The sequence below is a fragment of the Panthera pardus genome, unplaced genomic scaffold (assembly GCF_024362965.1).
Source record: "Panthera pardus isolate Hobbes unplaced genomic scaffold, ASM2436296v1 HiC_scaffold_8, whole genome shotgun sequence".
In the NCBI taxonomy this organism is placed as follows: domain Eukaryota; kingdom Metazoa; phylum Chordata; class Mammalia; order Carnivora; family Felidae; genus Panthera; species Panthera pardus.
Window position 1 is genome coordinate 149,719,507 of NW_026527013.1, and position 26,370 is coordinate 149,745,876.

Here is a 26,370-nt window from a genome sequence, read left to right on the forward strand (position 1 = left end):
TAAAAGTCAAGTTTGGCAATCCTCACTCTGTTCCAGTCAAACATTTTCTTGGCCATATTAGGTTATATGGCAATAAGCCAAATCACAGCTGGTGTATGAGTAGGTCCTCGGCACTGATGCAATTTCTTGAGAGCGTTTTCTCACTGGTTTAAAAGGAATAGAGACAAATGTGGCTCAGAATATATTTTGAAACATGGCTGGAAAGAAGAATAAAATCTTACCAATCCCAAAAGTATTAGTAATAGCAATTGAGACCAAAGTCAGTTTCTGAAGCTGGAAAACTTGGAAGGATTTGGGTATTTGTTTGTTTCTTATTGAAAGGCTGAATCAATTTATTAAAAGCCCAACCAACCTTATCACAGATGCAGGGGAAGAAATCAGAACAAAGTCACATCAGCTATCCCATGATTTTCTCCTCTTGCTCTTATTACTTACTCTCTTGGGTTAGAAGGCTAGCATCTGAGTTCTGGATCCATTACATTCTGAAGTAATCATGGACACTGGCTTAATTTCATTATTTGTCAAATGGAGATGATATACTGTCTATCTCACAGGGTTCCTATAAGAATCAAATGAGATAATGCATGATCCAACTATTAAAATGGAAAGCATATTTATGTGTTTTCTATACTTTCTCTTTTAAACTACAACGTTTGGTCAACTGTTGTAGCAGCAGAGGAAAGAACTTTTAGGTTATTTAGATGGTTGCTTTGGTAGAGTTGTTTGCTTTTCATTCAGAACTAACCATATTCTGTCACAGCAGCTCATAAATGTTCATCCATGTATTCACTGATTTGTTCAGTATGTTGAGTACTTACTAAGTACCAAGCTGTTAATGAATATCCTCCCAGCAAATAGATGATAACCTGTAACACTTCCCTGTCTCATCATTAGACACTCTTTTCAAATATTTTGACTGCTGGCCACTCACTCCACTCATATTTGTTTAGTGACTAATATATTACAGGTGACTGTAGAGTGCTAAGGAACCAGTGATTCAATAACAACAACAACCACAACCACAACCACAACCACAACCACAACAACAACAGCCAGACACACCCTCATGGAGCTCTCAATGGAGCTCAACAGCCAGATGCACACTCATGGAGCTCTTTTTACAGAGAGCTGTAAAGAAAAGTGACATGAGAGTAAAAATCTTAAAAATCTGTATATCCAACACAGCAATTTTTAATTTAGCATACCTTGACAAAAAATGATACTTTAGGATACTTGAAGTCTTCAACATTCATCCTATGCTTGAGCTAGAACACAAAAATCAGTGTTTCGTGAGTATTACAAATACTTTTCCAGCTTTGAGTTTATCTGTTTAGGGAAAACTAAGAATGGCCAAATGAGAAATGTGCTAGTGTGGGAGCTAGGGGTGGGGAAGTCATTTTAGTGTTAGAGAACAGCATGTCCCAAGACTCGGTGGCCTTCAAGAGTTGGAGCCACACAAGAAATTTTTAAAAAGTTAGTGTGGCTCAAGAAGAAGCTGGGGAGGCAGGCAGGGCCAAATCACATACAGTGTGATCTGTAAACAGTCTGTCTCTACAATCTTGATAGCACTTAAACTCTGGCTAAATTTTCTTCAATCGTCTAGTATATTCCATGTAATGTATTTATAGTTCTGTTCAATTGGGGATGGCATTTCTATGTCATGGTAAATAATTGAACCTATGTTCTAAATGTGCTATCAAGCTATAGAAGTGGGTTTTTTTTAAGTTAATTTATTTATTTTGAGAGGGAGAGAGCACATGCATACAAGCAGGGGAGGAGCAGAGAGAGAAGAGAAAGAGCATCCCAAGCAGGGTCCATACTGTCAGCACAGAGCCTGATGTGGGGCTTGATCTCATGAACCATGAGATCATGACCTGAGCTGAAATTCAAAGTAAGACGCTTACCTGAATGAGCCACCCAGGTGACCCAAGCTATAGAAGTGTTTTAAGCAGGGCAGTGACATGATCAGATCAGTATTTTCTGAAATGTCTTCATTTGCAGAAGGCCAGAAGATTTGAACAGGGAAATGAATAAGGAGGTTCCTGGAATGATCCAGATGAGATATGGTGGCTTGGATTCAGGTGGTAGCAACAATGATGAAGATAAATGGACCATTTCAAGAAAATATTCTGAAGGGAGAATCACCTGGATTTAGTAATTTATGGCACAGGGAGTCATGTGGATGGATGGTAAAGAAGAAGTGTCTGGGGGCGCCTGGGTGGCTCAGTCAGTTAAGCGGCCGACTTCAGCTCAGGTCACGATCTCGCGGTCCGTGAGTTCGAGCCCCGCGTCGGGCTCTGGGCTGATGGCTCAGAGCCTGGAGCCTGCTTCCGATTCTGTGTCTCCCTCTCTCTCTGCCCCTCCCCCATTCATGCTCTGTCTCTCTCTGTCTCAAAAATAAATAAAAACGTTAAAAAAAAAATTTAAAAAAAAAAAAGAAGAAGAAGAAGTGTCTGGAGTGACCCCCAGGGCCAGGGCTCAAGCAACTAGGTGAAGGCTGGTGCCATTTACTAAGATGGGAAAAGCTCAGGGAAGATGGATTATGTTCAATTACATTCTTTTTGCTGAAAGAAAAAGTAGCAGTGCTTGAATGTTCTGTAAGTTGTGGAGAGGAAACAAAAGTATGATATATAATCCCCATCTTTAGAGTGTTTGTGCCCCAACCGTTAAACCCACTGTTGGCACTTCCTCAACAGACCTTTTCAGTCCATCAGAGACTGTCCTGTGATGCTATGGATTACCACTACTAGGACTTTTTTTCTCTACTGCCTTCTACTGTGTGTGTCTACATACAATGTGCTTGATCTTAATGTTTTAGTTTGCTACACCTTTGAAGTACCTCATTTCTGAAGACTCACTTTGGTCAATCTTAAAAATCAGGTTTTTAAATACAACTTTTTGGGGGGATCCTTCTATAATCTTGACAGTGAATGGATGATACTCTCTGGTTGTTATTTGCTGTCTCTCAACTCCACATATTTTTGTGGCATTGTGAATACTGTTCCAACTTTTCCATTTGGTTATTTGGAAACAACAATTCCCAGAAAGAAAATATGATCAGTCCCATCCCCCAAGAGTCACTAAGCCCTCTATATTACTTAGCAATTTGCAACATAGCAATCAATATCATGGGATAAAGATTTATGTACAAGAATGTCCATCACAGCATTATTTGAAACTTGAAATACTTTACATGCCCAGTGATAGGGGAATGTTTGTATAAACTATGATGTTATTAGTCATGTTATAGGAATGATGTAGGAAAACATGTGTAAGTGAAAAAATTAAATCCATGACATTAAATTTGCTTTTAAAAGAGAATCATTTGTGTTGCTAAAAAAACAACTAGAAGGAAATATATTGAAACTTTAAAGTAATTTCAAGGTGGGAGCGATTGAAAGAGACTTTATGATTGTTTTTCTACATATATCTCTGTAGTTTCTAAATTTTCTGTGATGAAATGTACACTTGTATATTCTCCATAATAAGATGTATATCTAGAAAGCATTCAGAGATGGGTCTGATTTTACAGATTTGATGATTTGGGGCATTTTACAATAGAGCAAAATAGAAACAAAAGTAGTCTTGAAAACAATCAGTATTTCATTCTGTCAGTAAGTAATTGTCGAGGACTGTGTGCGTTACTCTGAGGGCACAGAGCAGTATAAAGATGCAAGATCCCTGCTCACTCAGGGAGCTTACGACCAAGTGCCAGCACTCCTGGATTTCCCTCCTTTGGATTCAAACATCCTAAAAATATGATGACAGTTTTGGTTTTCATTTCTGAGTTGTTCCTTTTGAGCCAAATCAGGAAATGAAAGAGCACAGAGAAAAGAAAAAAACACTCCCTAAACAGTCAATCTCTGCAGTCTCGATAGCATTTAAATTCTGGCTAAATTTTCCTCTTTCAGTCTTCTAGTATATTCCATATAATGTATTTGTAGTTCTGTTCAAGGTTATGGGATGGCATTTGTCCGTAGGCTTCATTCTGTTATTCGCAGTCATTGGTTTTTCATTCTGGCACAATAACTTGTCACAATCACATTTTTGTGTTCCAAACTTGTAAGATTTGTTGTCTCTGGAAAGCATATTTTAGAACTTTTCCTTTTGAGGCTGCAAGACATGTTTTACAGTTACATATTTTAGCTCTATTCATGCTATGCTTGTGCCCAAATATTGACAGGATTACCATTTCAAAGGAGACACAGCTGCCCAATAGTTATCTGCCGGCAATTGCCCAAAAGGTTTTATTGAATAATTTATCTTTTTCATTTAATTCAATCAACTCCACTATTAATGTTAAAACTGGGGAGGTTTCTGTTGGTATTTTTGTTGGCTTATAAATAGAGCCATCACTATATTTAAACAGTGCTATCCTTTGGAGATAAATTTATTATGGGCTATTTAATTTGAAATATTGTATTAATGTAGAAATGGGTTTCATTTGACCTATCTGTATCTTTATTCTCCATTTGGCTAATAACACACATCTTTTTTAAAAGCAGCTCGGGTTTAAGTTTGTGGTTATACCAAATTGAAGCTGGGATATTGTCCATCAACCAGCTAATCTAATTGCCAGTAAAAATGTCAGTATCAGACTAGTGTCATTCAGATTATCCTCCTTGCATTGGCTTTCAGTCTGGTCCTGGGAAGAAGGACACTGAATAATGAATCAAGATTTAGAAATGAAAAGGTTTGAACATCTGGGAACCTCATTCACTTATTCACTTATATTTATAGAGAAATTAATATGTGCTCAGAACTATGCTAAGCACTAGGGATACAAAAGTGAGACGTGAGGAGGGTAGATTTCATGTTTAGTGTTCTTACCACAATAATATTTTTAAAAATTTTTTTAATGTTCATTTATTTTTGAGAGAGAGAGAAAGAGCACGAGCAGGGAAGGTGCAGAGAGAGAGGGAGACACAGAATCTGAAATAGGCTCCAGGCTCTGAGCTGTCAGCGTAGAGCCTGACGTGGGGCTCAAACTCACAAACCACGAGATCATGACCTGAGCCAAAGCCGGAAGCTTAACCGACTGAGCCACCCAGGTGCCCCACAATAATATTTTTTTTTAAAAAGAACTCAGTCCAAAGGAAGAAGTGAATACGACGTAAATGCTTTAATACTTATTTATGGGTTTTATTAGTGGGTTAATACTAACCCCCTAAAGAGTTAGCTCTGTGAGGACAGAGATCCTGCCTCTCTTCATCCATTTAGTAACTGGAAAGAGAATCCCAAACTGGGTCTGACTTAACTGTCTCATGAAATGGGAAAAGTAGAAGAGCAAATGACAAAAATTATTTTCTCCACATGACATGCAAGGGAGTGAGATTCATAGGAACACACATAGGTGAGCCTTTTTCTTCCACTCAAGTGGGAGTGAGAAGTCAAGTTTATAGGGATAACCTGAGTACTTCCTAATGTTTTAAAAGGTAAATCATGTGAAAACTCAAATTTCTGGTGACACATGTCACCAGTAGTCATGCTGTGATTGAGACTCCGTATGGAAATCTGCTGCGGTGTACCACCGTGCCTGGATAGACTTGTTTCAACATTCTATTAATGTGAGGTAAGGACAGTTGCTTGTAGGGTTTGTCACTTTTTACATTCTCCCCACTAGGTGATTACTGCCAAGTCAGGTCAAATTGAAAGGCCCACAGAGAATCAATTCCTGAGATTGTTATTTTAAAAATTTTAGCCCATGGTACTGGTTGGGAATTAAACAGTGGGTTGATATGATTTCTAAAAACAAATGTAATGATTGATTTGTCCTAAAATGAAAAATAACCAGTTCCTGCAAAATGAACTTTGTTGTTAGTGGCCAAATAGAAGAAGAATGGAGTTTTTGCAAAAAGAACAGATTAGAGGATCTTGATCTACCCACCGCTATCTAAAAGGGTTTAGGTAAAGTAAACCTTTTACACTCTCTAGGCCTAAGTCCCATTTTTAAAGTGTTGCAAATGGCACTTGTCTTACTGACCTCTGGATTTGCCATGAAAATCATTGAGAAAAGTGATATGAAAGCTCTGTTTACTATAAAAGTGCTGTGTATGTGTATTCTTAACCCATTTGTGATGTCACTAGTTGCTTGGAAATTAGTCCACAAACAGCTGATCTCAGTGATGATAGAAGCGTAATTGCCCTATGATCAACCCACTTCGTCCCTACCAAACATTCCAGACATTTCAGTGCAGGAACAAGGTCTATGGGAAAAAGTCAAAAGGAGACTGATCAGAGGAATTCCACTGCCCCTTCCCAGGGCCCTGTGCACAAAATGGTCCCCCATGCACTGTTTTTTTGCTGCGTTTGCCGATGTCTACAGTTTCCAAGACAAAAACAGACTGATAACTGGGTGATGATAAACAGTAAGTGTGATGTTATACCAGTTTTCTAGTGCAAAGGGCTTGGCATCTTGTCCACTGGATTGCAGCCTCCACGGGCTACTCTTTCAGCTGGATGCGCAGATGGATAATGCAGAGGCTGATTTTCCTTAAAAGCTGAGGAATGACACCAACCAATGATTTTTTTAAAGTTTATTTATTTTGAGAGAGAGAAGGAGAAAGGATGTGCGGAAGAGTCAGGGAGGGGCAGAGAGAGAGACTCCCAAGCAGGCTCCTTGCTATCAGCACAGTGTCAGAGGGGAGGCTCAACCCCAGGAACCTGAGATCATGACCTGAGCTGAAATCAAGAGTCGTACGCTTAACTGAGACACCCAGGTGCCCCAACCAGTGGTTTTTTTCAGAGCCACACACACTGATGGTTTCGCCTTTTGTTACATGAGTTGGATGATTCTAGGTTCCGGCATAAGGCCTGAGCTCTACTGCTGCACAGATTCCTTATGTCAGTGTTTTGTGCTTCACATTGACTGAGCTCAAGGCTCTGGATTAGGTCTCAGCGCATACCTCGGGGGTGGAGGAGAGTGATAGGCAGTGCTGACTGGTTAAAAGTGCAGAAGAGGAACAGGATCATTCCACTTTGGGTGTTATTTTGCTTTGTTTTTGCTCATTGTAAGCAACTGGCCAAAACAGAAATATAGTATGTAGCCCTGTCCTTAGGTACTTAAATTTCAAGCAGCAATCAAATGAACACTAGAAAAAGTTTTAAGAATACTTTAAACAAGTACATATTATTACAATAGGAAAACAAAACTCAATTCACTGAATCAATAAAGTATAATGGGTTGACTGAACTGAATGAATAATCCAATCACTTGGAATGCCTGTGGTCTCAACCAGAAAGTACTGAATTAGGGTACTGCTTCTTTGTGAATATCCCTAATTGCTGAGGACCAACTTCATGGATGAGACCGTCAATAACTTGAGAGTCTCCTGGAATTAAGGGATTCATTCATGAGCATTCTAATCTTTGTAGTTGTTTCTCTTTAGGTGTGAGTTCTCTTTTAAGAAGCTAGACAGTTTCCTTTTGTGTATATGTGAATGTGGTGAGAACATTTAACATGAGATGTACCCTTTAGCACATTTTTAGATGCACAATGCTGTATTGTTAGCTGTAGGCACTGTGCCATACAGCAGCTCTCCACAGCCTGTCCATCTTGCTGGCAAGGGTGTAGAAAAATCAGAGCCCTCATACACTGCTGGTAAAAAGATAAAAATGGTGCAGCTACTTTGAAAAAATGTCCTCCAGTCCCTCACACAATAGAATTACCATATGACCCTGCAATGCCATTCCTAGGTGTATATATCCAAGAGAGATGAAAAAATACGTCCACACAAAAACTTGTACACAAGTGTTAATAGCAGCATTATTCATAAAAGCCAAAAGATGGAAACAACCCAAATGTCCATCGAGGGATGAATTGATAAGCAAAATGTGATATATCCATACAGTGGAATATTATTTGGTCATAAAGTTAATGAAGTACTAATACCTGCCACCATATGGATGAACTTTGAAAACATTGTGCTAAGTAAAAGAATTTAGTCACTAAAGACCACATATTATATGATTCCATTCATATGAAATGTTCAGAATGGAGAGCTCTATTAGAGACACAGTATAGATTAGTAGGTGCTTAGGCCTGGGGAGATAGGGGAGACTGAGAGGAGGGTGATGGCTACAGGGTATAGGGTTTCTTTTTGGGTGATGAAAATGTTCTGTATTGATCTTGGTGTTGGTTGCTCAACTCTGAATACACTAAAAACAAATTGTACACTCGAAATGGGTGAATTGTACAGTATGCATACTCTACCTTAAAAACATTACTGTTTTTAAATATTTTTTTAACGTTTATTTATTTTTGAGACAGAGAGAGACAAAGCATGAACGGGGGAGGGTCAGAGAGAGGGAGACACAGAATCTGAAACAGGCTCCAGGCTCTGAGCTGTCAGCACAGAGCCCGACACGGGGCTCAAACTCACGGACCGCGAGATCATGACCTGAGCCGAAGTCGGCCGCCCAACCGACTGAGCCACCCAGGCGCCCCAAAACATTACTATTTTTAAAGTAAAATAAAATGGTGCTTGATAAATATTAGATTCTCAATTTAAAAAGCAAAGGAGCTATACATGGACACATGGACAGAATAGGGCCAGGAAGGCTGCCTTTGTTGGAAAATTAAATATCCATAAAAGTTAGGTGCACTGTTTCTTACCATTCATTGGAGCCCAAACATTTAACATAGTGCATTGCAAATACAATACACATCAGTGCTTGTTGATAATGATAATGATAATAGTGATGATGGTGTTGGTGATGCTGATGGTGATGGCGACAACAACAGAAACACTCCTGCCAGCCACTATCTCTCCACAGTCTTTGGAATTTTTAATATCTGCATCAGGTCTCTCTTAATGTATGATAGTTCTACCAAATTCCAGCTGCAGGCACACCATGATTCTGTAAAGAGAAAGATTTACATTTTTCTCAAGAGTCAATGTCTCATATGTTTGTGGCCACAGGAAGCTTATCAAACACTGACGTCAGCTACTTTCCCATGAGAAGTCCAGAACTTTCTTCATACTGCCATAAATGACTTTCTCTTTCCGATTTGCTTCAGACAAGTAGAGAATTATTCATAAAGCTTAAAAATAAACATCTGACCTTCACCCTGCCATGGATACATTCTTATTGCTTCTCCAATCAGGAATTCTCTTGCCTGTAAAAATCCACTCTCATTCTTTTATTAGCAATTGAAAGATTTTGGCCAGTACAAATAGCATCATGGATTATTCTTCATTCATTAATTGTTCAAAAAAAAAAAAATAGGAAAGACTGCAGCAAACAGACACTGTTTAAAGACGTCAAGGCCCTCCCTTCATACTATTTTGTAATCTTGTTCCATTCCATTAAGAAATGTTTTTTCTTCTTCATAGTTGTACAAAATTGGCTCCTCTGAGAACATATATCTAAGCTGTATCCTTTGTGTTCCTTGAAATTTTAAGAGAAATTCAACAAAATTTCCCTGCTACCTTTGTTAGTCCTGGCCCCCTGATAATATAGAAATAAACTGAGGGTTTATTTGATTCGTTCTGGCTAAATAAACAAAGGAGGAGAAGAAAGGAGGTAATTCACTTGGGGCCTGTAGCATTCTAAGTTCAATAATAGGCTCATTATATGCTAGTTCATTCATTTATTCACTCACCCACCCAGGAAACTTTTACAGAGCATATGATATGTGCCATGGAATATGCAAAATGATTGGGATAGAATTAGCCATAAGACTGTGTCCTTGCCACCAAGAAGCCCATCCGTATACAATGACAGTCCATCATTGTGGCATTAGCAAAACCCTCCTTTTCTTTCCTTTCTTTGCATATAGGTGACACACACTGTTAAATTAGTTTCAGGTGTACAACTTAGTGATTTGAAAAGTTTATACATTATCTATGTTCACCACAAGTGTAGCTATCATCTGTCTCATTACATCCCTACTACAAGATCATTGACTGTATTCCTTATGCTGTGCCTTTTATTCCCATGAGTTACTCATTCCATAACTAGAAGCCTGTATATCCCTTTCCCCTTCACCCATTTTGCTCAACCTCCCATCTCTTTCCCTCTGGCAACCATCAGTTTGTCTCTGAATTTATAAGTCTGATTCAGCTTTTTGTTTGTCTATTCATTTGTTTGTTTGTTCTTTAGATTCCACTTATGAGCAGAAGCATATGGTATTTGTCTTTCTCAGTCTATCTTATTTCACTTAGCATCATACCCTCTAGATTCATCCATTTTGTCTCAAATGGCATGATCTCATCCTTTTTTATGGCTGCATAATATTTCAGTGTGTGTGTGTGTGTGTGTGTGTGTGTGTGTGTGTGTTTGCACACCAAATTTCCTCATCTATTGATGGACACTTAGATTGCTTTCATATCTTGGCTATCTTAAGCAGTGCTGTAATGAATATAGGGCAGAGGGGTGCATATATCTTTTCAAATTAGTGCTTTTGTTTTCTTTGGGTAAATACCCAATAGTGGAATTATTGGATTATATGGTATTTCTATTTTTAACTTTTTGAGGAACCTCCATACTGTTTTCCATAGTGGCGGTACCAATTTATATTCCCACCAACAGTGTGCAGGGATTCCTTTTTCTCTACATCCTTGCCAACACTTATTATTTCTAATCATTTTTATTTTAAAGTAAGTAACTGATATCCAACAAAGAATTTCCTTAAGGTCGTACCTCTGTTATGACCCCACAGCCTGTCTTCTCTCACAATTCCATGCTGCTTTCAAGGGAACAACCAATGTCCAACCCAACTGAATAGTTTAAAGTTTTGTCAACAATGCAGTGAACCCATTGCAGAATGCCAAGGGAACTCTTACTTTCATTGAATAATTGACTTTTTCTTGAATTATAAGAGTAATTTCCTTAGTTTTCTTGCTTGATTTAACCTGCTTGGCTAAATAAATTTCTAACATGATACCCTACTAATGCATCTTGTCTCTCTTATCCACTAATTTATACAAGTATATAGATACATCCATATGCACAATTGCATAGTAACATGAAAAATGTATCTCATTAAAACCAAGAGACTCTCCTACAGACATAAAAATTTACACTGAAATACAAGCATACTATGGACAAATATGCAATATACACAGGCAAAAACTTAAATGAAAACATACAATTTAAACAAGTAAAGAGGAAACCTTGTGCAAGAGCCTGATGCACATGTGCACCATTGGCTATAGATTTGGGAAGGTGGGTAGTTGAAAGTGAAGAGAAGAAACAGTGTGGTTAGTGAGCAAGGGGCTGAATGGACATGAAGTTTCACCACATCTTAAGATGATAAATAGTCCCTGTATTTGAATTGCTTTGGTATGGGCCACTTGCAAAAACATTCAAACTTTCCCTTCTAAGATATAGTAAGCCAAAATATATCTTATGGAAAGTTCACTAAGTCATTGGTAAATAATCCAGTGTTGACTTTTAATTTAGAAATAACTGGCCAAATTGATCCCAGCCTTCCCAAATACAGTTTTCCCCCTGCAGAGTACATTGATTTGTATTGCCTTCTTGTTTTCTCTCATTGTTTGTCTTTCTTTTTATTATTTTATTTCCCTACTGGTATAATATATGGCCAGAAATACCAAACTTTCATGATTTTATATATTTTGAGCTCATAAATCCCCATTAGTTGTCGTCTTTTCCAGCTGAGGCTTCATCTTTTTCTCTCCACATGTTGTAAAAATAATCTTTATTTGAGGTATAACATACAGAAAAGTGTACAAATCATAATTGTACAGCATGATGAATTTTCACAAAATGAACATAATGGTGTAGTCCCCTCCAAGATCAAGAAACAGAACATTACTAGCACCCCAGAAGCCCCCCCTTGTGCTTCCTTTTACAGTCAGCCTCCTCCCCTTACCCCCACTGCCCCAGGGTAACCATTATTGTGATTACTAACACTAAGTATTAGTTTTGTTGGTTTTTTAATTTTATATGAATGGAATCTTTCTCTCTCTGTGTGTGTGTGTGTGTGTGTGTGTGTGTGTGTGTGTGTCACTTCTGTTGTTTAACATTATGTTTCTGAGATTCATTGCCTGAGCAATACTTAGATCGTTCTAACTGTTGCACAGTTTTTCACTGCTTGCCTGCCACAACTTATCCACTTTACTATTGGTAGGCATTGAGGTGATTTCCTGTTTGTAGCTATTATGAAAGTGCTGCTATGAGCATTCTGTTCTAATTCATGTCTTCTGATGAATATTTGCACGGATATTTGTTGTGTACATACCTAGGAGTAAGATATCTGGGTCACAGGATATACAAATATTCCATTTCAGCAGCTGAAACTGTCAAATAATTTTCCTAAGTGACTGCCAGTTTACATTCCCACAGCTGTGCGTGAGAGTTCAGTTGCTCATTAACACTTTGAATTGCCAGTCTTTTAAGTTTTAGCCATTCTAATGGTGTGTGGTTTTAATTGGAATCTTTCTAACGATTAATAAGATTGAGCACTTTTTCATATGCTTATTGGCCATTTTAGTATCCTCTTTTGTGAAGTGCCTATCAAAGTCTTTACCCATTTTACTAATGGGTCATCTATCTTTTTCTTCTTGGTTTATGGGAATTCTTTATATATTCTGGATACAAGTCCTTTATCAGATATATTTAATGCTAATTTTTTCACTCTCTTTATGGTTCTTAATTTCAATGTGAAATTTATCAATTTTATTTCTTTATGGTTAGTGATTTACAAAATCTTTACCTGTCTCAAGAACATGATGTATCTTCTACTTTTTTTCTGAAAGCTTATACGTGTCCGCTTTTACATTGAGATCCACACTCAACCTGGAACTTTTTGGGGTGGAGGATATGGTGTTAAACAGAAGTCAAGACTTAGTTTTCGTTTTTTCCATATGCATATCCAGTTGAAGTCCTGGATGATACTGCTTTCCTCCAGAGAGGGTTACCCATGTTCTGGTAGTTTGATAGATTGGGAAGTTCACTTTAGTGTAATTAGGGCTGAGATGAGTTTGTATCACTCCATGGACCTTCAGTCTGCCCCCTCTTCATGGATGAATTCTCCAAGGGTCCTACTGAGATGATATCCCCAGATGCTTTTCTCAAAAGAGTAGAAGAAATGTCATTGTTGGCGACTATGACTCCTCCAAGTTTTTGGTCATGGGAAGAGCTTTGGAGTCCACCAAATCTGGGTTGTAATTCCAACTCTGCTACTTACTGACTACATGATAGTGATTCTGGATCTGTTTCCTTGCTTTCAAATGGGGATAATAAAAACAGCCAGTTTCACAGTTTACTTTTGAAGATCACATGAGATAACAGATATCAAGTACCTTGCACGTAGTAGACCTTCAATAAATGATAGATATTATTTTACAATATATTATTATTTCTCTTGGAGCTATAAAATACACTCATCTCCTAGAAATGTTGGGGAAGTGGTAGGAGGGTCTGTGGTCTCTGCAAAGCAATACGCTTCTTGGAGCAGCCTGTTTGATGCTGAAAAGAGTGAGCTCAGTTGAGCTTGTTTTATTCACAATCATAACTATGTCATTCACAGATACTGAGACATACACAAGACATTTTTTCCCCTTGGAAGATCATAGAAGTACATACAAACCATCTGAATTGGGGGGAACTTAAAACTCCATTCCCGAAAATTCATGTTGCAGATGAAGGAATTGAGGGGCCTAACGTGGTTAAATGACTTGGTCAAGGTCAGTTCACTCATTAGTATTTATTTAAGTGACTAAATTCCCTAAGATCACATATCTCTTCCCTTCTAAAATACTCCTAGCTCCCATATTCAACTATAAATGAAAAAGAGAGACAATTCACAAGAGACAATTAGTGATGTTTTATTGTTACTGGCTCATTCTGACTAAAACCCATAGATCTATTTTTAAATATTTTATTTTAATTTCCATCCCCACAAATTATGTGACTTCCTGCCAACTAAGACTGAAATAGCTACTTACCATTCCTTTCCCATTCCAAGGATTATGTCCCATAGCTTTTCATTCTTTTATTATTAAGAAATATTCGGCCTTCTCCTCCAATGCACAAGACTGAAAGGAGCTCACATAAACCCACAGAAAGAAACTCTCTTCAAGCTAACCAAGTGAAAGGGGGTACAAGGGTACCTCTGTCACTCTGGGCACTGAATGCAAAGGGGACCATGTGCATCCCTGGCACTCTTCTCTGGGTAGGGACAGATCACCAGCACCACTGCCACCGTCATGATTTCCAACAAAGGCAGCGCTTAGAGGATCATTTTTGGTAAGTCCTCATTCAGCACATCTTTCAACGTTGTATACTCTGCCAACAGACAGATAAAGCCTGAGTCCCATAGGGGGCAAATAACTTGAAAGAGTTTCATGATCACAGAGCACACAGAACTTACAAAAGCCTCCATCTCATGCTGGGATTCTCAAGGGATCCTCCTGGAACACTCTTTCCCTAGATCTTCACATGGGCTGTTCCCTCCTAGAAATGTATTTTCAGCCTAGATGTCTTCTTTTTGGAGAGACCATCTCTCACTATCCGGCCTCCAGTGACCTTCTGGTGGCCCTCTGTCACAACATGCTGTTTTCTTTACTCATTATCAGAAACACCTGTGTTGTTCCTACTACACAAGAACACCAGCTCTGTGAAAGCAGCCCTTGTTCATCTCTGTGTGCCTCAGAGTACCCACTCAGTGAATAAGTGAATGTGGGCATGTATCCTTCCAATACACCCATCAGGCTGGGTCAGCCCTTGAGTTTGAATACTTGCTTCACTTCTTACTAGCTGAGTGAACGGAGGCAAATGACCTAAATAAAACGAACTTCTCACTGCTTACCCTAAGATAAGAATACATACCTCACTAGGGTGCTATAGCAATCAGATGAGATAGATGTGTACCATGTGCTTGGCACAAGGCCTGGCACTAAGAGTCCTTAATATGTAGTATTTATGAGGCGCCTGGGTGACTCAGTCGGTTAAGCGTCCAACTCTTGATTTCGGTTCAGGTCGTGATCTCACGGATCATGAGTTCAATCCCCACATCGGGCTCTGCCCTGACAATGCAGAAAATCCCTGCTTGGGATTTTCTCTCTCTCTCTCTCTCTCTCTCTCTCTCTCTGCCCTTCCCCTGCTTGCACACATGTGATCTCTCTCTCTCAAAATGAACTTTAAAACAAAAAGAGGAAAAAAAAACATAGTATTTGTATGTCCATAATGAAAGCAGAGCATATTATAAAAGTCATGGGAGATTTTTAAATATAAATATTAATATTAATGTTAATGTTAAAATCAGGGGGTACTAATTCAACCACATTTTAAAGGTAAAATTTTAAATTAATTAAAACCTGGTTCTTAATGGCTATATAAAATTATTCATTTTTTATAAAAGATCCCTAATTTAACCTTTGCAATAACTACTGTTATGATAAATTAACATTTTAGACCCTCCCTTTTGGTATCCTTTTGGAAAATGGCATCTTTCTGTGAATACTTGTGGTAGGAATTTTAAGGTAGAATTGTAATCACTTTTTGCAATTATGTACTGGCGATGCTTTTTCATTTGTGTAACCTAGGAAGGTGCTAGTTTCTGTTTCTCATGCTACTGAATGGCTTTAGCTAGTTTTTGAAGTTTTTAAGAAAATCACTACTCTTGGAGGACTACAAGTCTGATCGAGAGGAGATAAATTTCTCCTTTCTTTTTGTTACACCTTGATTCTCCTATAGCACATGCGTTCATATAAAACCCTAATGTCCCCACATGCCTCAGCAGACGGTTCAATCAAAAGAGCAGTAAATAGGACCTGACCGTTCACCACTGACTAGAAAAGGGGTTGTGGAAGGAAGACAGGCTCACTTGCTTAACACAACCCTGTTCTCTCTTCCTTCCCCTCTTCCTTCATCTCAGGTCTTTTCCTTCTTTACCGTCCAGTCTAGAATCAGATTTGCCTGCAGAGAATTTTGGCAACTGCCTCTGAGCCAGGCCAGCCAGCATACATGTGTTAGGCACTGAATTAAAAGCTTAAAGGGATCCAGTGAGTACTCGTTCACCCAGGAATCTATTTGAAGTTGCAAAGGAACTGAAGGTAGAAAAAGATCTTAAAATAGAGAGTAAGAGCTTCATCAGTTTTGCGGCCCTTGGATTCTAAATCGGAGAATAGAAAGCAAAGTATATCTGAAGACAGACTCTACTTTCATTCACTTTGCCATTCTCTTTATGGTTCCTCTTGAAAGCCTTTCTTTTCTCTTTGTCTCATTAACAAGATAGTTCATGAACATAGACCCAGATACTATAAACCAAAAAAAAAAAAAAAAAAAAAATCCCACTGATAGCATTTTCTTCCTCTATTTTTCCTATATTCATTCCTAAATTCAAAAATAAAAAGAGAAGAAAGGAAAACAAACCCCAAGAGACTCTTAAGGATAGAGAGCAAACTGAGGGCTGATGGAGGAATGTGGGTAGGGGATAGGCTAGAAGGGTGGTGGGTACTGAGGAGGGCACTTGTGATGAGCACTGGGTGCAGCATGTAAGTGATGAATCACTGCATTCTTCTTCTGAAACGAATACTGTGCTGTATATTAACTGACTAACATTTAAATTAAAAATTAATTAATTAAACAAATAGAAATACTGACAGAATTGAAAGGGCAGAAAGGAAAACTGGGCAAATAAATACTGACCCTGCAAGAGGGTTTGGGGAAGATACTGTGAATTATTTTCTCTGCCAATTTAAATACCTCTCAGTGTGTTCAGTTATAATCCTGGCAGGTAACTCTTGCCTTTTTCTAGTCTCTGATGTCTTTGTTGAAGCCTGAGGGTCAAGGACGGGAGGCCTCTGTGGGGAGGGTACTATAATCTGCGTCACATTCCAAGTGTAGGCTTTTTTAAGGTGCGGATTCCTGGACACCTCTCTGGAGTGTCCCATATATATTTTAAAAGCCTCCATGCCTGAAAATTTTGACGTGCAATCAGTCTGAGAAACCTCTTCTAGGGATTCACTACACGATAAGTACCGTAAGGCCAAGTACCACAGCTGTTTGTTCTTTTTCATATCCCCGATATGTTCCTGGCACATAGAGGTTCTCCAGCCACGTTTGCGTATAAATTTACTTATAGGAGCACTCTTTGTAATTGATTCTCATCTAAATTCCATCCTCAAGGACTCTTGCTAATTATTTAGCAACTGGTTCTCATTCTGGGGGGGGGGGAGAAAAATGGAGACTGCCTTAAAAGGTAACGAAAGTTAATATGCACAAAATTTGGCCTATAGTTTCAGGAAACTCACCCATGGATTCCATTCATTCATTCAACAGTCATTTCTTGATATCCTACTGCATGCTGGGAGGGGACCAGGAGCTGTGAGGAACCAGATTATGAAGCAGGCTTAGGCAATCTTTCCAGCTAGGAAATGCCTCACCATTTTATCATCCCCTTCTCTTCAGATATATAGAAAAGACCTCCAAACTTGGACCCACAATAGAAGAAAAGGAATTTAAATGGGATTGGGAGCTCTTGTCATTTTCTGGCTTTGTAACCCAGAAATGTAATTATATATTTTAGTCCCAACTGGATTTTATCCTCTAACTGGATTTTAGTCTCCTTAAGATGAGGGCCCACATCCCAGAATGCTGAGCAAGGTACTTTAAATGTATGGCAATACAAAGTAGATGTTTGCACTCAGGACCTGGGACCCCTAGGAAGAGGTGGTAGAGGTTGAGGGAGAGGAGCTACAGATGGCCTGAGTGGCTGCTCAAGGTTAAGGAAATGGGTGATGGGCAGGAAGGATGACACTTGTTGGGGTGAGCCCTGGGTGTTATATGTAAGGATTAAATCACTAACTTCTACTCCTGGAACCAATACTCCATTATATGTTAACTAACTTGAATTAGAAAAAAAGAAGGAGAAGGAGAGGAGGAAGAGGGAGAGGAAGAAGAGGAAGAAGAAGGAAAGAAGAAGGGGTGGGGGGAAGGGATGGCTCCTGGGTTTGCTGATGAATTTGTGAGCCCTCAAGGTTCCCTGACTCCTAGTTTGCAAAACAGCCTTCCTCAGATAGACACAAACTTTAAGTAACACACTAAGCAGGTTTTTGTTTTGTTTTTTACTTGTGAAAGCTGAAATGAGAATCTAGGAATCCAAGCCTAGTTTCTAGCAGTGAGATTCCAAGCCCGTCCCTTAACCTCTGTGAGCTTCTGTTTTCTTCCAATGCCAAGTGGCAGAGGGTGGGGTTGGAGGAAGGCAAAGCTATATCCTTAAGGTCCACTTGAGACCCATTACTCTGCTCCATTAAAGGCAAACATTAAAAGCCCAAAGTTGCATTTCATACTCATTAGAAGCCCTTGTTGCATCATGTTGGGGGCAGGCTTAGGGGTGTGACGGTGATTTACTGTCACAGTTGTCATTTCTGTGGTCTTTCTAATGTTTACTATTTACTAATGTGTTTCAAGTGCGGGTTAACTCTAGATTATCTACCAGTACATTTCTATAATTATCTGTAATCCTCCAGACCTTCTTCTTCTACTGATTAGTCAAGTTCCTGACCATCACCAGCCGAAGACTGTGGAGAAAGGTTCTTGAGAGTCTGAAGCTTAGAAGGATTGAGGGTTGGGTTTGGAGAAGGGGTGTCCTTGACTGTGTTCTAAAGCCTTTGTCTCTGATTATTGGCATTTGTAGTATTCCCTGTTTTGTATTTATTATACCACCTTATCTACCCCATTATCTAGAATAAGTTAGGGGTTGACTCTGGAATAATTGTATTCATATTCTTTAACATACAAGTGCACAGTACCCATTTCTGTCTATACTTTATTTCCCCTTTAAGGTCCTAACTCATAATAGTACCTGAGGAAGAAATGATATTTTAAATATGTGGTCTGCATTAACTAAAATTCATTCCACTTCATCCTGCTTTTATACCAGGTGTCATTAAAACATTTGGAGATCCTTCAACCAAATTCTGCAGGGATTGGTGATCAACCGGAAGGCTCAGAAGTAGACATCTGATCGTTTACCTGTGAGTAGCATTTATGTGATTGAGGGGGATGGGGAGGCTCTGCTCCTAGCCTCTGTGCCTCATTTTCTAAATTCTGGCACCTAAAGATGCATTGTGAGAAGCCAGTCTTTCTGCTATAGTCCTCATGGTTTATATACCAATTCATCTGTCAGATTTGGAAAGAATTGTTTTTCTGCTTTATAATTTGATTTCTTTGCCGGACACCTGGGTGGCTCAGTTGGTTGGGTGGCTGACTTCAGCTCAGGTCATGGTCTCACGGTCTCAAGGCTTGTGAGATTGAGCCCCACGTCGGGCTCTATGCTGACAGCTCAGAGCCTGGAGTCTGCTTCCCATTCTGTGTCTTCCTCTCTCTCTGCCCCTCCCCGCTTGTGCTTGCTCACTCTCTCTCTCTCTCTCTCTCTCAAAAATAAATAAATGTTAAAAAAATTATAATTTGATTTTTTGGTTTATTTTTTTCCTGCATATGTATCTTAAGCAATCTTAAGATTGATTAATTGATTAAGCAATTAAGCAGTCTTAAGCAATTAAGCATTAAGATCAGTAATGAAGTCCTCACTTCCTGCAAAGAATGCTGTTGACTTGAGGGGACAGAGAGGTCATGAGTCAGTCTTCCCCAGTGAATAAGCTCACCTTTGCACAGACACTGGTGATTTCAGGGGCAGTAAGTGCCAGTCACTTCCCATGAACCCTCCTCAGCTGGGAGGAGAAGTTCCACAGGCAGAAGGGTTACTGGGGGGCAGAAAGAGGGGATTGCAGAAGGTAGAGGCTGGAGAAAGTAAGGGAAACTTCACTTGTTCACAGTTTTGCCCAGGGTGGCACCAGTAGGAGGGAAACTTTTTTGGGAATTCAGTGTGGTTCTCAGGCAATTGTTTTCCGATTCTATCTGTTGCAGCCTGTATTAGTTTGCTCGGGTTGCCATAACAAGCCATCACAGACCAGGTGGCCTAAACAACAGAAATTTCCTCACAGTTCTGGTGAGATGTCCGCAGGTTTGGTTTCTTCTGAAGCCTCTCTACTTGGCTTGCCGATAGCAGTCTTCTCCCCGGGTCTTCACATGCCAGCCTGCAGTGTGCACATGTGTTTGGTGTCTCTCTCCATGTGTCCAACATCTCCTTCTCTGACGGGGACACCAGTCCTGTCAGATTAGGGCCCACCTAATCACCTCACCTGAAGTTAATCACCTCTTTAAAAACTTGATCTTCAAATACGGTTACGTTCTGAAGGATTGGGGGTTAGGACTTGACCATATAAATTTGGGGAAACACAATTCAATCCATACCAGCCCATCATCATGTGTTTCTAGCATGCTGATTTTTAGTTTGTTGCAGATGCGCTTCCCTCAGATTCCTCTCTCCTGAACTTCCTCTGCATTGACATCACTTTCAGAACACTGGTTATTCTGTGATGCGTTAGAGCCCTTTATTGTGCGTCTCTCATTGTCCAATGGCATTGTGTAATTTTTGAAATTGAAGAGTGTGGCTTTTACATCTCTCACAGCAGTAGGAGAAGTTGTGTATATAAGAGACATTTAATAATATTGAATGAATGAATGAGTGAGTGAATAGATGATTAGATGTAACTTCTGAACCTATAATTTATTTGCTTTAAGACTATCTCCCAGTGATGATTATTGGTGCCCCTTACCACATTTGCTGCCCTTTACCACAACAGGTAGAAATAAGTCAAGACAGGAGAGGGGCTGAAAGAAAAATATGATTAGCTGACATCAGGAGAATTACCTCTCTCCTCAAAAAGGTAGGAGACAATAAATAGCATGAGCCTGCCCCAGATCCCATCACTCTTCCATGAGAACGTTGTTCCAGGAGACAAGAGGAAAGGCTGATGAGCTTCAATGGGGATATACTGAGTGTGAGGACTTAAGGGACATCGGGGTATAGTCCACCTGAAGCTCAGGTGAGAGCTGGAGACAGAGATGTTTTCAGTCATAATCTTTACTTAGGAATTAGAACCATGGCAGTGGATGAGGTCATCCAGAGAGATTGTGTGGAGAGAGAGGAGCAGTGTTTCCAAAATGCCACCAGAAATTGGTGTGTAGAAGGTTTTCCTGGTAAATAACAGAGGAATCCTCCCATGATAAAGACATCTACATGCTACTCTTAATGAGGGTTTGTAAGAACAGGTATATTGGGGCACCTGGGTGGCTTGGTTGGTTAAGCATCCGACTTCGGCTCAGGTCATGATCTCATGGTCCATGAGTTCGAGCCCCGCGTCGGGCTCTGTGCTGACAGCTCAGAGCCTGGAGCCTGTTTCGGATTCTGTGTCTCCCTCTCTCTCTGCCCCTCCCCTGTTCATTCTCTGTCTCTCTCTGTCTCAAAAATAAATAAATGTTAAAAAAAAATTTTTAAACCAAAGAACAGGTATATTAACTCATGTGTATGTCTTTCTTTTTCTCTCTCATTTATTTGGCCCTATTTTATTTCTTCTTCTGTCCTTTCCTTTGGGGATATGCCTCCAAACCATTCCCCTGGGGCTTGTCCCATCTAATAAACTGCACCCATGAGCATAGGTTTGACTCCCTAAGTTTCTGCCAAGGGGGCCTCATACATCAACACCTTCCTTTGGAGCCATTTTCTTCATCAGCCAATCAGAGCTGATCAGACTGGACAGTAGGGGAGCCTGGGAATAGACTGCTCAATGTCCAAAGAGACAGAAGGTAGATCTTTCTCAGAGACTGGTGCCATTGAACATTATCTTGTCTAGACAGTCAGTAAAGGGCTCAGTAGAGGGGAATGTACATCCTTTGCACTGAACTCCTTCTTTAGTATGTTGATCCCTACTGGTTTCCCCACTCTACCTATGCCCTCCAGGAGGCTTTGGCAATATTTTAGGGTTTCATAGCCAGGCCAGAATGGAAGCTGGTAGAGTATGGAGGGGCCATGGGTCATGACGGCCATAGCAATCTTCTCTCTGGGTCCCACCAGAAATGTCATTTCTAATGAGGCCATGTTTATCCCAGCACTAGTTTCCTTAGTTTTTCCTGCTTTCTGTGACAAATAAAAGAAGGAAAAATATTTATCCATTTATTTTGTTTTCTGAAGTATTACTTTTCTTCCTTTAGATTCTCTTTTTGCAATTTTTTTTCTTTTTCTCTCCTTCTCTCTTAGTTCTCTTTCTTTAGCAGAACCTTGAACTTTCCTTGGATTGTCTGGTAACAGTGGAAGAGACCATCTGAGTTCTGGAAACTTCCTCCTTCTTCTCTACAAACCCCACCCATGTTCTCTAGTTAACTGTGAGATGCCAGCTTTCTTCATCTACCCACTTCCACACTTCTGTCTTGGTGTTCTTTGAGTAGCGGAAAAGACGCCAATTTTTATGCAGCTGCCTAAAGTATCAGTGACACCTGACAGTGATTTTTTTAATAATATAATTTATTGTCAAATTGGTTTGCATACAACACCCAGTGCTTACCCCAACAAGTGCCCTCCTCAGTGCCCATCACCCACTTTCCCCTCTCCCCAACCCCTATCAACCCTCAGTTTGTTCTCAGTATCCAAGAGTCTCTTATGGTTTGCCCCAGTGATTTTTACTCAAATTGCTATTTACCTAAGATGAGAAAGGAGAAATTTTGTAGTCAAGAGAAAATGGCTCTACAATCCATGAATGGCCTAGATGGGGTGTTCCAAATGAATGGTGGCCAGTGGCCAGCATAGGTGCCTCTCAACTGTGTTTCATTAATTTCAGTCAGCTACAAGGTTTGGAGAGAAAGATGATTTTCCTATGAGCATGTAAAAGAAGTGCTTTGAGTTGTAAGTCTTTGCCCTTGTTTAAGAAAAGCATAAATGGGAGATTTTATAACCACAGTGGGCCAATATTTTTGGAGTCAGTTGAAGCTCCAGATGGAGTGGAAAGAGAAGTTTTTTTCTTCCTCTTTTCTTGAGTTTTACAGAACAAGTCTCCCTGGACACCTTTAATAAAGTGCTCAGTCTCTTTTTTAGTTCAAGTGTGCCCAAACCTGCTATCACAGGATCTGAAGGAGTCTTTCTTACACTAAGAATCCTCTCTCTAGATTTCTGGTAGGGGTTGTAGAACCAGCCTCATATGTGAAAATGTCTTGAATCCACTCCTTCCTCAAGAGTCTCGCCTTCAAGAGCCCACACTCAAGTCCTTGTCATATGGTATAGGGTGAAAATATGCAGTGAGCCCAAGTTTGGTTAGGGATTGAGGGAACAGGAGGAAGACAGATTCCCATAGTCTCATCAACGTTCTGGAAACCTTCATGTTAGGAAGGGTAAGAGGACACTCCAGCATCACCATATGCGGATTTTGTAACTTTGGCCAAATGATGGAGTTTTCCTGGTCAGAGAATTGCACCCGGCTTTAAGAGGTGCCTCTGTGGAAACACATATTCCTGCCTAGCACAGCTATTGACACAGGAGCTTGGGCCAGGGTGGACAAGCCAAGATGAGGGCCACAGAGGGCAAGGGAGAAAAATAGACAGTGGTGCCAGGAGTACTTTCTAGAAGAAAGGTTCTTCTAGAACTCCTCTCCAGACTCTTGTCTAATAGTCATGAATAAAGAGATAAAGAATGATTGTGCTATTTAATAGTTTTCAACGGAAATAATCAAAAGTCCTGAGGCTTACCTGAGGCTCCAAGAATGATTGGATTTCTACAGTCCAAGGACACAGATTCAGCTGCTTCTGAACTCTACTTTGGGATGTTTAACAATACGAAGTAGTGAACGTCTTGCACTCTGTGCAGCCATACTCCAATAGGATTTAAGTAGAACAAGCATGCGGTCTGAGGGGGGGAAATCTGAAACAAGTTTCCTTCCTACCATTCTCTGTATCCCAGGTCCAATTTAATGCCAAATTAAATCGAGACTGTTTTAAAATCGACTTTCACTAAGGAAAGGGCAGAGCTGCATTCCCTGAAACAGATATTTTAGGCCAAAATTATTACTTGGGCCTTTTTCCTCCTCCTTTCTGCTAATTCAAAACAAAATGTCTGTCATTCACTCTAACACCAGCTTTTAAGAGCTGGAGACAAATGGAGTCTGAATATTCACGCCAATGTGGTACAAATGAGCTGTGATTTCAGGATGCTGGCTGTTTCTCTGACAGGAGAAAAGAGCGGTTGACTAGTTTAATATCTTTGGCTGAAAACACTTTGTTTTAAAGGGATGGAGAAGGCCAACATTAATATTGAGTCCTGTTATTTAATGACCGAATAGGATATATCATGGAATGAGGCATCCTGTGTCTGGGGAAAGTGTGTTTATCATACCCAGAGGGAGTGATTACAAATGTAGGGTGGGACTGAAGGAAGGAGTTCTTCTAAAAGCATTTTCTCCAAGTTCTTAAGAATTCCTCCCATAAGTAGATATGCCTATAATTGTGAATCTGATTCCCTCTAGACTTAGACAATTTATAAACATAAAGACATTTGTTATAATGAGACAATCTAATTACCTCCCTCAGAATGCTGGCTAATGGTTTAGAAATAAAAGATGCAGTTGCAAGTTGAGGTTTAAGGTTGGGGGGGAGGGAGCTTGTGATGACCATTAGCACCATCTGTCCTTTTTCTCGTTCCTCGAACATACATCTTCAGTCACTCATGAATTTACTGTTTCCATAGTATATTGAATTGAACACTCTCCATCTCAGGTGCTAGAATAGGGCTACATTAGCAATTCTAGCATTCCTTCATTCTCTCCTATAAATTGGACTATTTTTTTTTTATTCAATGCAATAGACAATTTGGTGAGTCCAATAATACGTTCATTGACGTACATTAGGGTTTCCAATACTTTTATCTGTTTTTCGTTGGCCTCATCTTGGCAAAGAGTCATAACATTTTAAATTTCTCTGCCCTCTCATCCACCCATCATACTTAATTATGCAGTTTATAGGCAAAACATAGCAACGTGCTGGCTATATCTATAATTCTACTTTATTGCAAACTGCTTCGAAGAATAATTGTATAACTGCTCCTGGTATTCTTTGTTTCTTAAATTCTGGTTTTCAGGAAGCATTTGTTTTAAGGGGGACATAATTGTAGTTTCAAAGGAATTGAAAATTAAGAATAAAATTAAGGTGCTGTGACATTTTGATGGAATGCTCAGAAGAACCCGAGGTGAGAAACCCAAAGTGGATTTGCCATGAAGCCAGTGGAGCTGAAGTGGCAGGGCCCCTCCCGGGGATCATGTCTCTGCCACAACCCCTGCTGAACTTTTTACATTTAATATTCTCTTCCTTTTTTAAATGTTTATTTCTTTTTTTGAGAGAGAGAGAGAGAGAGAGAGAGGCAGAGAGAGAGGGAGGCAGAGAATCCCAAGCAGGCTCCATGCTGTCAGTGCAGAGCCCGACACGGGGCTCGAACCTATGAACCACGAGATCATGACCTGAACTGAAATCCAGGGTCAGATGCTTAACCAACTGAGCCTCCCAGGCGCCCCAGTACTAAAGAAGGCCTCCCAAATAATCTTCAGATCCCACAAACTTGGCTCTGCCCTGAGACCGATGCAAACTGATAAAGTTAGATGACTGACCTTCATGTCTAATTAAATTTTAAAAAGCAAAGAAATAGTCAAAGTGTGAAGTACTATGTTTTAGTTTTTAAGACTTTAGAATGAAGTCAACTTATTTCCTGAAGCAAACCCCACTTAAATGAAGTAATAAATCAGTTTGCCAAAACACAAATGAACATAAACAGGAGATTCGTTTTTACTTCATTAATAAACATCAAATGTGAGCCTGCCTAACGTGCAGCAGGCCAAATCCTCTGGACAGGAAACCTCTCCTACTGAGGGGCATTTGTGCAGTCAATCACGTGATCATTTCATCTTCAAGGTTGTTGCCACGGTCTACCTTGTATTATCCATTTACAGGTCTTTTGAGATGGAGCATTGTTCTGTGATTAGAAGCACAGACTCTGGGGCCAGGCTAGCTCTACCATTTACTAGCTCTGTGACCTTGGACACATGACTCAGCTTCTCTGGGCCTATCTTTTTATCTATAAAATGGAGACAATATGGATTGTTAGAAAGATTTAAATTGATATTTATAAAGTTCTGAGAACTGTGCTTGGTACATAGTACATCCTATATAACCACGGGCTAAGTAAATAAACTTCTCCATGTGGACTGTAATTTTGTGTGGGTTCACTCTTGACCCTAATGAATGACTCTATAAATCAGGGGTCACAAAGTGCCAAAATGAAACCCATATAGACCTGCAAATGTGCTTCCCTTGCCCAGCACGGATTTTGTTTTTAACTTGATTTTGAATGCTCTTAATGTATGCATTCTCCGTTTTCCCATGGGCCACCATCCCCCAAATATTCACCTCTTTGGTTCTTCAAAGCATTTGAGTTTGTCATCCCTGGTATAAATGAGTGAACACATCATAGGTGAAGACTCCTGCTGTTAGTGGCAGTTTTATGGCTTATGGGGCCAATGA

General features: G+C 39.8%; 1 protein-coding gene across 8 annotated transcripts in view; it reads left to right on the forward strand.

The window, feature by feature from the left end:
• CALD1 (caldesmon 1) overlaps positions 1–26,370 on the forward strand; it is a 187,726-nt gene that overhangs the window by 45,780 nt on the left and 115,576 nt on the right. For all 8 annotated transcript variants that reach the window (XM_019452817.2, XM_019452814.2, XM_053897271.1 and 5 more), the window contains one exon: positions 18,857–18,950. The gene's annotated coding sequence lies outside the window, so the exon portion shown is untranslated. The remainder of the gene's footprint in view (positions 1–18,856; positions 18,951–26,370) is intronic.